The 11449-nt window shown below is 44.7% G+C and overlaps 1 pseudogene; it reads right to left on the minus strand.

Moving 5' to 3' along the window:
- Positions 1-627: 627 nt before the first annotated feature.
- Positions 628-3539, minus strand: LOC140848603 (nicotinamide phosphoribosyltransferase pseudogene; annotated as a pseudogene).
- Positions 3540-11449: the final 7910 nt, after the last annotated feature.

Consider the following 11449-nt stretch of genomic DNA (forward strand, 5'->3'; position numbering starts at 1 on the left):
GGCTGAGTAGTATTCCATTGTGTATATGTACCACATCTTCTTTATCCATTCATCTACCGATGGACATTTAGGTTGCTTCCAATTCTTGGCTATTGTAAATAGTGCTGCGATAAACATATCCAGTTCTTTTTTAAGGCTGTGTTTTACTTGCTGATTAATGGACACAAGGCAATGTAATTTATTTTCAAGTGTTTTCTTGAAAGTCTGTGCCCATAAAATTCACGAGAAGTTGGAAAGACTGAAGCTTTATATCTTACACTATTTTGTTTGTACAAAAATGCAAGTTAAATATAAACAAAGCAATGATAATTTTATGCAAATCTGTTTTATGTGATCTTCAGTTATATATAAAAGTTTCTTGGTTTGGTTATTTGTGAAAATACCAATACCAGATTGAATTACTATCTATTGGCAAAGGATCCAAAGAGCTTACGTCAGCCTTAATCTTATACACAGTTAAGTGCATTTCCTATTTTGAGATCACCTAAACACTGGAATAAAGAAAAAGAAAAAACTGAAAGGGCAGGATGTCCATGAACGAACAAATCATTTGGCTGTCATGTATCATAAAGCACAACCCCCCCCACACACACAAGCATGTACCCACAGCCAGTCATAAAACAAAGCTTAATGACAGGCTACTTCCAGTTTGATCCTCAGCTTTACATTTTTTCTTACTTCATCAAATGAATAACTTCTTGTCACCTTCCCATTCTGTGGGAAGATCCCAGTATGGAAAAGATCTGGACCATAGTCCTCTAGGTCTCCTTTTCCTTCTACAAGTATAACAAAATTCTCTGCTGGTGTCCTATGTGAAAATAATCGGCCTTTTTTTGGACCTTTTGTTGAGATCAGCAACTAGGTCCTTAAAGACATTAACCCCAAGGCCACTGGTTACCACATAACTACACTTGAAGGAACTATTCAAGAGATGTCTTGTGAGCGTCTGAAGCACGCCACCACCAGAATCGAAGGTAGTATTTTCAAGACTCCATTTGTTTGGCTTCTTGCCTTCTACAATCTCTTGTAAGGTATTAATATCTACTCCATCTCCTTGAATAATTTTAAGAGAAGGAGACAGCAACTTGTAGCTCTTTGAGTGCTTAGTAACAGGGAACTTCTTATCTAAAATATCCAAAACCTTTCATACAGTGCCAAGAGTATTTCCAGAATTGGGTCTGATTATCAGTGGTGCCGCTGTACTTCCTGATAATATTAAATGTCTTAGATCTTCACCCATATTTTCTCACAGGCATTAAAAATGTCATAGCTATTACTGACCACAGATGCAGGCACTGATGAAAACTGTGTTACTACTTGTTCAAAAGCATCTTTTTCATTGTCTTTCCCCAAAACTGTTATGGTACTGTGCTCTGCCGCTGCAACAGAATAACCTGCAATAGGATCTTTTGTTCCATAGTATTTTTTAATTAAGGCAATTCCCGCTACTGTGTCTGAGCCTTTGAAGTTAACCAAGTGAGCAGGCCCTCCTATGCCAGCAGTCTCTTGAGAAGAGACTCCTCTGTAGCCAAAGTCATGTAACTTGTATTTCAGACCATCTAAGTTACCAGAGGTTTCTAACGAATATTTGGCCAATATCTTTTTCTGCTCTGTAGAATTTGTAGCCACTCATTGAATACCAGGACTGAACAAGAACAGTCCCAATCCAATCAGTAAGCCAGTAGCACTCTGGGTCTGTGTTTTCCACTGTGAAGAGAGCATTTCCTTGGGCAATGACAGAGCCTTCTCATATCCAACTATTTTTACTGGTAATCACTGAAAATCATAAAAATCCTAAATCAGGTCACTTTCTGGGCAATTTTAAGTCGTCTCCTCCTTTTCAAATACAAAGAATACAAGTCCCCAAAATGCATGGAAGTAAATGGCCATTAAGTAAGTGAATGTCAGAAGACTGAATAACTGTTATTTTATTTGATATAAAAAAGAGGGAAAAAAACAACAGGAGATTTAGGAAAGACACAGCAGAGCAAAGGAAAAGTGAGAGTACATGAAACACTCAGAGAAAAGTGTGCCTTTGAAAATGACCTAATGCAACATCCAGAAGAAAAATATAGAAAGTGTTTTGGTGTCCATAATGAAGAATGAGAGGGCAGAGTTTCTGAGCAACTAAAGTAACAGCAGAAAAATCACAGGAAAAGAACAAGGCAAGACGGAACAGCAACGGAAGAGGAATTCCAAAGAAAGCAGAAGCAGGCTTCGTGCTTCACAGATCTATCAAAGGTCCAACCCTGGTTTGCCCTCGCTATGCGTCCTCTGAAAAGACCAACCAGAGATTGTAACTCCCCTCCTGGGGTTCTTTTAAGTATTAAATTAAAAAATGTACGGGTGAGCATCACACCTAACGGACACTCTGTAACCAGTGGCTTCCCTAAATCCTGATTATTATGCTCATTTCAACCTCTAAGCAGGGTTCATTCTTGTTGCGTATGTTCTAACCCATTCAATCCTATTCATCCTTCAGAGTCCATCAAAAGGCACACCTCCTCCAAGAAGCACAGGGACGTTTCTCCCCTTTCTGATTGCTCACTGCAATTAGTACTCTCAATAAAACATTATTACTTGACAATAAGTCTGCCTTCCTTGAATCTCTAAAATGCTGATATATAAACGCCCAAAGGGAACTTTTCTGAGGTCAGAGTGTGCAATTATATATATTTTTATATCATCCATAATGCTGGGAAATCTTGAGCTCGAGATAACATGTTAAACTGGACTCTCTGGCTATAAAGAACAAACAGGAAGGGTCTGGCCAACTTTTCAGTGATTGTCTGCTGATAGATCCCAGCCTCCACATTTACATTCTGTAGAACCACCGTTGCATTGAACCTCCTTCAAGGGGGATGGGAAGCCCAGAAGCCAGCAAGAAGGCTAGAAGAAATACTAAAGGGCAGAGATGACAGAAGTGACTGGTTAACTGGGGCCTGTAATAGGAAAGAGAGGGTGTCTGTGGCTTTTGCTGTTTTGTGATCTCAGGGTAACTGTGGCAATGGTAGGCTAGTTGCCAGCATACAAATTTGCTGAATCTTTAGGAGATACCTTCTAAACACAGTCCATTCTTACCTATATTCTTACCTATATTGGGCTTCAAAGGGGCTTTGCACAAAACTCTGACCTAGAGAAAGCTGAGCCAATGGCGATGGGAGGTTTTCAGAGGTTTTACTGGCTTCAGGCTGAATCTGAAAAGAAATGAGGAAAGGAAGCACAATTAGATACATTTCCTATCACTCCAGCACGTCCAGGCCAGTGAGCCTTTGGCCTACTCCTGGGCCCACATCGCCCCTCACTGGGCCTGGGTTCGGCAGAATCCAGACCTTCATGTTGCCTTTACCATAATTCACTGCTCCTCCACTCACTTGAACTCATTAAGAGAGAATGTGTTGAAAGAGCTGAAGCAAGAACCTTGGAGAATGTGCACACACACTCACCCAGCCTGAAGTACTGCCTCTGGACTCATTATCCCATCCTTCATCTCCATCCTGCTGGGGCTTGTGTTTCTGGACACCTCCTGTACATGTCATGTGGGCGTGCTACTATCACTTCAAACATGTTGCACCAAATCTTCCCATCTTCCCCATCCACATCTTCCCGTGAGCCAGTCTTCACATGTGGGCTGTTTTTCCCAGACAATCCAGGCTTTGCCCCTTAGTGCACTGCACACACCTCCTTCACTTCACTTATCAGTCCTACTGACCCTTCCTCATGTTCTCTTCTGCATCGGTTCCCTTTGCTGCGTGGCAAACTACCCCAGACTAGTGGCTTAAAACAACAGAAATCTATTCTCTCTCACATCTTGAGATCAGACACCCCAAATCAGTGCCCCAGGCCAAAATCAAGGTGTTAGCAATGCCACGCTCCTTCCGGACGCTCTTGAGAATATACTCCATGCCTCTTCCAGTTTCTGGCTGCTGTGGGAATTCTGCGGTCTGTGGTCACACTGCTCCAGTCTTCAAGGCCAGCATCTTCAAAGAGCCGGGAAAATGAATGCGTGTGAAGTGTTTGGGGTGAAGTATACCAATATTTGCAATGTAAATTACAGTGCATCATTTAAAAAAAGATGATGAAAAAAATAGATGGAGTGATGAGTAGATAGAGGGATGGAGAAATGGATAAATGTGGTAAAGCAATTTTATTAAAATGTAAATCATAGAATCTAGGTTCACTGTATGATTAATTCAACTTTTCCATATGCTTGCAATTATCCGTAATAAAACAGTGGGATAAACAAGAGGGACAAATACTCAGAAAGGTTGCTCTTACTTGTCCTTCTATTTTATGAAGCACAATTTGACCAGAGTACAGGATGTGCAGAGGGAAGTAGAAAACAGGGCTGGAGAGCAAGTCCGGTGCCATGCTGGGTGCAGCTCTCAGTGTCCTAAGGATGAGCACCTGGGTCAGGACACAGCCTAGTACCAGGGCTAAGAACTACATCCTGGAATTGGATGGCCAGGGTTCAAATCCCTGCACTGCTGCTTATCTGTGGGAGTTATTCAGCCTCTGATTCAGTTAAATAAATTACTTTATCTCTTTGTTTAATGTTTCCCAACTGTAATAAAGGGATTATGAATGATAGTATTTATCCGATAGGGACTTTTCAAAATTTCAACAGTGAATATACACAAAACACTTGGAAGAGTGGCCGGCACACAGTGAGCACTACCGAAATGTTTGTTCTGGTTACACAGTGGCGAGTATCTGATGTTTGGGACCTAGGCGGTAGCTACATGCACGAGGGATGCTTTAGCTTGATAGCCAGGCACAGGATGAAGGAGGTAAGTCTGGAATTAGCACACAGGGTAGGAGGCTTGAAGGTCAGGGCCAAACAAGGTTGACTAGACCAGGAGCCATGAAAATGGAAAGGAGGGGTTGGCCCAAGACCTAACCGTGTATGCAGCTCATAACAACACCTGCTGGGGAGCAGGGGTAGAGTGAGGGAGGAGAGAAACAGGGCCAACACCAGGCTTCCAATCTGGTGCCTGGAGAACGTTCCATTACAGAAGAGGAAATTATCAAAAGGAGAAATGGGTCAGGAAAGGGCCTGCGGAGTTGGAGGGCAATCAACACCCAGGCAGAGACATCTCACAGCAAACAGACAAGGGCTCAGCGGAGAGAGGGCTCATCCCCCTTGGACGCAGGGGGGACGCTGGCATTTGTGGCTGCCCAGGATTCACTCCTCCTCTTTGGCAGAAGCACCCCTTTCGAACACTGAATTCAGCCCATGGGGAAGCGGGCAAGGCTCTTTAACCAGGGGTCCTGCCCTCCCTTACGAAGGGTCAGGCCCAAGACCCCTGCTGGACCGGTGAGACGTGCCTGCCCTGCACTTGAATCCTGACCAAAATGACCACATGCGGAGACATAGATTCTAGCAGCAGTGTCCAGGCCAGAGAGCAGAGCAGTTCCTGCCACTGCCAACCACAGCCTGGAGCTGATTCTCAACCGTTCCGGGCCTGGTGCTTCAGCCTTCCCTTGGACCCTGTGTGCTGGCCTTGGCCTTTTGATAAACTCCCTTCTTCTCTGATTCAGCGGAAGTTGACTTGCAACCGAGACTTCACCCTGACTGCAGGCTGCTAGGACATCACGGTGATGATGCAGCACGCTGGGAGTGGCAGGGGAAGGGGTCCCCAGGGACAGGGTATGGGAAGAAAATCCAGAACGAGGCTGCAGTGAGAGGCAGCAGAGGGTCATTCCCAAAGCATGGACTGTGAGGTCAGACCAGGCTGGCTCTGCTCTGCTGGCCAAGTGACCCTGAATCTCTCTGAGCTTCATTCCACATCAAAAAGGAAAAGCAGGGCATCTACCTCATGGAGCCGTCATTAAAATAAAAAATGGTGATGTGTATGTCCTGCCTGGCACACAGTAGGTGCTTAATAAATGTTAGCATCCTGGTCCTCTCCCCAACCTCATCCCTCTCTTAATTCTGCCCGAGTAGCACTCTCTGTCAGATAAACTGGCAACAAGATCGTTTGTGTGATGGTGTCTATAGGGCAGTAAAAATACGCCCTTTTGGCCAGATGAAAACATTACAACAACTGAGAAGAAAGTGGTTCTTCCCGTTTCAAATAAATCTAGCTATATGACTTTCACACATTTGAAACAGAATAACCTCAAAGAGAAAAATCACTCAGAGTTACACAGAGGGATAGTCCCCTTCCCTTCTTGGAGGGGGAAAATGAAGTTTTCTACCAAATAATCCCAATGGTCCTGCTGTTTACCTTCAAGTGTTCACAGCCGGGCCTCCACAGGCAGCCCAGTTGCCTGAGAGAAAATGTCAGAAGGGGCTTTGACCCCAGACAGAGTAAAAGATCTTTTTTGGCTTCAATCAGGTCAAAAATTAAGAGCCAGGCAAACTCCTCACTCTGGCCCACAGCCACCCCCGTTCTTGCCTGGCTCGTGGCCACTGCGGCTCCCTGGCGGCTCCCAGGCCCACTAGAGGAACAGGAAGCAGCTGGCGTGGCCAGGGACAATGAGCGAGGGGCAGAGAGGGGCCTGAAATGAGGCTGAGGGGTTGGCAGGCCCAGTCAGGTAGGGCCCAGTAGGGCCCAGTCAAACACGTAGCAGGCCGGATTTTGTTCAACGTACAACAGGAAGCCACCGGAGAAATTTCAGCAGGAGAGTGATGTGATCTTACTCCCTTTCTAAAGAGGTCACTCTGGCTGCAGTGTGAACATACATATAGTAAAGGGGCACAGTGGAAATTGGAAGACCAATAATCGGTGCTTTTATATGGGTCTTGGAGTTGTGAGAGAATTACTCGCAAGCCCTCTTGGCTTAAATAGACGTAGTGCCATCTTAAAGGAAGCTTGGGGTGGAGGGGGGATGTACCATAGTTGGGAGCAAAGGCTACAGAGCAGTGACTCTCAACCAAGGGTGCTTCTGTCCCCCCTCGGGGCGCTTGGCAATGGCTGGAGACACTCTGCTTATCAGTCACAGCTGCAGGGGCCACTGGCATTCAGTGGACAGGGGGATGCTGCAAATGTTCTAATGCACAAGACAAAGAGCTCTCCATCCCCTAACTTCGAATGTCAGCTGAGGCTGACACCCTGTTCTAGAGCCATAGTTCCCAGCTTTGGATCCTGGCTCTCCCACTGCTTTGCTGTGTGACTCAGGGAAAGTTACTTACACTCTCTGTGGCCCTCCCCACCCTTATGGCCGATGCCTTTTCTGCCACCAACGGATAGAAGAGGAAGACTGAAAAGCAGTTTAGAAGGCTGCCTATATCCCTCTTACTCTCCAGATGGGAAGATCTGCCTGGCACAGCCAGCGAGGGTGGTGGGGGGACCAGGACAAGAGGCCTGCCCTGTGTGGCCAGCAGGAAGACAGTCATGACAGGAAAGGGACCCACACACTGCTGTGGAAACAGACAGACTCAGGTTCAATTCTACTTCCCTGAGTAGAAGGTGAGTAACATAGGACAACTCACTTAACTTAAATGTTCATGAACTATAAAATATGAGCTGTCCTTGCAAATATGAAGGCACGATAACTCCTTAATTTATTATCCCCATTCGAGAGTTTATGCGTCAGTAGTGAAATTAAGTTATGAAAAGCATCCAGTTGTGACACATAACATTCAATGAAGAGTATCTTTACAAAAAAAATACATTATTATGACTTCAAAATGTGTTCACTTGAAGATTATGGAATATACAGTGTGGTGGACATGTGTATCTGATCAGCATTCCTTTCTTTGAAGAAGCAATGAGGCCCAAATCTATAAAAGCCCTCTTTGGTTGTATGATTTGGGTGGAGTTTGCCGCTCTACACACATGCAACCCAGCTGTGCTCAATCGGAATATTCCATTCCGCTGGCCACCTGCCCGCAGACAGGGGACAGGGGAACTGCACTGGGACACTCACTGTGGACTTTGTCTGGAACCCCAAGCTCTGGAGACTGTCTGAGCACTGCAGGGGCCCCTCCTGCCACCACGTGGGCAGAGGCAGCCTGAGAACGAAGCCAGAGACAAGAGCTAGAGAACTGAAGACTTGGTGACATCATCTAGGCCCTTGGTACAGCCAAAACTAAAGCGGGATCAGCCCTTGGATTTACAAGTTATAAAAGCCAAGAAATGTCCTTTCCTTTGTTGGATCAAGTTATATTTCTGTCACTTGCAACTAAAAGGGTCTGAATAAGATAAACAGAAAATCGCTATACATACCAGAAAAATCCCCCATTATCCCACAACCCAGAGAAACCACTGTAACCTTTGAAAGTGTGGTCCTCCCAGGTTCTGTTGTGGTGTTGCTTTTCTTTGTTTCATTTGTGTGTTTTGGGGGTGCCTGGGGTGGTTTTTTTTTTTAAATAAGCAAATAGGCTTTAAAGCTACACCCTCTTGGACTTGAATCCTGACTTAGTCCCTTTAGCTCTGTTGCTTTGGGAAGGTTACCCAACCTCTCTGATTCTTGCATTACCCATCTATAACCTGGGAATAATAACCCTAGCAGCACTTGGTAAATGACAATAGATACTCATACTGTATTGTGTGTAACAGCCCACAAGGTGATCTAAGGAGTACAGAGTCTGTATAATCATTACTTCCCTTGTCCCCTGCACCTCACCTTCTGCTGTGTTGGGTGTGAGGACCGCTTGTGTGGCTGCCATACTCTGAGCTTTTAATCACATTATATTGTTTAAAATAGGTCTGTGCTCATTTGACACACGTATGGTTATGTTCTCCTTTTCTTAAAATTATAACTTGTCACCTTAAGAGACAAAGAAATAAAGATAATAGCAGGCTATGTGATCAAATTTAAAAAAAAAGCTTCCTGAGACATTCACTTAAAAAAAATTATGTATATGGAAGGAATGCAACATGGTAATTTGATATACATACAAAGTGAGATGATTCCTGCAATCAAATGAGGATGTCATCTCCTCTCATAGTTACCTTTTCGTGCGTGTGCCGAGAGTGCCTCAAATCTACTCTCTTAGCAGATCCCCAGTACTCGGTACAGCACTATTAACCGTAGTGATCAGGCTGCGTGTTACATCCCACCCACGTGCAGCTGACATTCATTCGTTGTTACTCTAGAGTCATGGGCTATAAGCTAAAAATGAATGGATGGGAAAGTGACAGCTGAAGGACTTACACTTTTTCAAAGCATTTTTTTAATTGATTCACAACAGGGTGGGGAAAAAAGTGTCCAGATTTAAAACAAACAAAAGAAAAGCCTGGTAAAGCTGTTCTTGGAGCTGCACCTGGATTAATTTTGAGACACATCAGAAATAATATGTGATTAACTATCAAAGCTTGTGAAACACAGTTAAATTAAAATGGATATTGTTTCAAGAACTTCACACACTCTTACTTTCTTAAGTGAGGGATTAAAGGATAGCAGGAGAGCAGAACCCAGCACGGATCTTTATTTGGCAAAGCCCATAAAGAATATACATCACTGATAAATCAATTAACTGTGGCTACTCCAAATGATGGTAGTGTTTTCTTACTCCCAAACGTTTGAGGTTTCACCAAAATCTGGGAATACTAAGTGCACACATGTAAAGGTCACCCATCACCTGTGTCCTGACAGAAAATAGTGGGGATTTTGTAGGATATGTACCTGAGAACACACTGGTAGCATTAAAATGGTACCATCAGAAAATGATGGGACAGTACTCAATGGCCTCAGAGGACCATTCTAATGCACAGAATACAGACAATTAGGTGATTTTCGAACTTGAAGCCAAAAGGAAACCCTATTCACTCTATTACTGGGAATAGAGAGGGAGAGAAATACGCCATGCTGTGTGTACAACAGAGCTAAGAAAAAGGAGTACGGAACAGCGCTGGGCATGCAGCAGCCAGGACACACGGGAATCTGAGAATCTGAATTTCAAGATCCAGTTTTGAGGAGTTGAGTATACATTCAAGTGAAAACAAGAAAATCAAATACAACGTGCTGCCTGCAGAGGGACTGACCTTCTCGGGCACTGGCCCTCGGCAGGAGCTCTCCAAGTCCTTGTGCACGCGATCCAGCAACCAGAGCAGGAACTCCAGGGCGTCGTGCTGGGAATGGCCTTGGAACTGAGAGCCATACCTGGAAACAGCATTCTGAAAGGGAGGAAATAATGCCAGAGGGTCAGTGTGACCCTTCCAACAACCAAATAAGGGCCTATAAGCACTAAGTCTACCAGTGGTCACCATTCAGCCCCAACCTGGAATGACTGCGTGGAGCAGCATGCAGTGAGAAATTCCCTGCTGAAGCCAGCTCTTTTTGGGTAGCGTCCCCAAACGCTATACGGGCTTTCTGTATAGGACAGAGCACCTTCCCCCACCCCAGGAAAGACTGTTAATGTATGTCCTGCTTTTGAAAACCCACACGGTTGTCTCTGTTGAATGTGGGGATGCTGTTGACCTCTGCCCTCCCAACAGCTCTTGTTCCTTGTTTGATCACTGGGGGGTGAGCTTCCCAGGCTTGCCTCCACCAGTCTCTGTCTATGCTGTCTCTCTCTCTGTCTGCCCCACAGGGGTGCAGCCTCTTTTCCAAGTCTCTCCCTCAGTGGTTTCATTCACCCTCTCATAGTGAAGTGGACATTCTTGAATACCAAGCATGTACACCCCTTCCTGCCTCTTCCCAATATGCATGAAATCAAAGAAGTACAAACTTCTCTTTCTGTGATTGATCACAAGATGGTTGAGCTGGTCCTTCATTCCTACTAAGTGCCTACCAGGTTGCCGGATACTATTTTAGGGGCGAGGACACAACAAACAAGACGGACAAGAATCCCTGCTCTCACGGCACTTATATGCCCTCCGCCTATTAAACTGTGGAACTGTTTTGTCATTTTCTCTGTAAATGCTTATTCCCATTTTTTAAAGTTTATTTCAAAGGGTAATATAGGTACATACTTATGAAAAATTCAAAATATAAAGAAGGATGACAATGAAGAGTCTGCCTTCTGCCCAGCCCTCCCTGCCTGGATGCCCCTCCCCAGAGGGAGGCTGACTAGTTTCTCAAGCAACTGTCCCATGCACCTGAGCTTCTGGGAGTAAGCGAGTATGATCTGCACACAGTACGTGACAGTGGCTTGTCCCATCCTTACACTGCAGAGCCAGGCTTCAAGCCTCGTTCCACACAGATCTGTTCTTTTCTCATGCCCACAGGGAACAGTGTAAGCCAGGCTATGGCCCCTGGACAATCCTCAGCACCACCAATCACATCAAATAGCCTGGGCTGTTTTTCTTTCTTTTAACCTTCTCTTGGGATTTAAAGGAAACTTTCAGATGAGATGAAAGAAAAGTCAAGATTTAATTAATTGAAATACTGGCTCTGAGTCTATTCCAATCACACTAGCATAGGTTCACTAGGGAATCTAGTTCGGATTTTCCTTCCAAGCTTCTCTGCACTTTGATGTGCAGAGTAGGGTCTTGTGTTTTTTTCTTGGCCAGATTTAGCCAATAAAAACACACGATGCCCAGTGAAATTTGAAGTT

Source organism: Manis javanica, chromosome 4, assembly GCF_040802235.1.
Source record: "Manis javanica isolate MJ-LG chromosome 4, MJ_LKY, whole genome shotgun sequence".
NCBI classification, from domain to species: domain Eukaryota; kingdom Metazoa; phylum Chordata; class Mammalia; order Pholidota; family Manidae; genus Manis; species Manis javanica.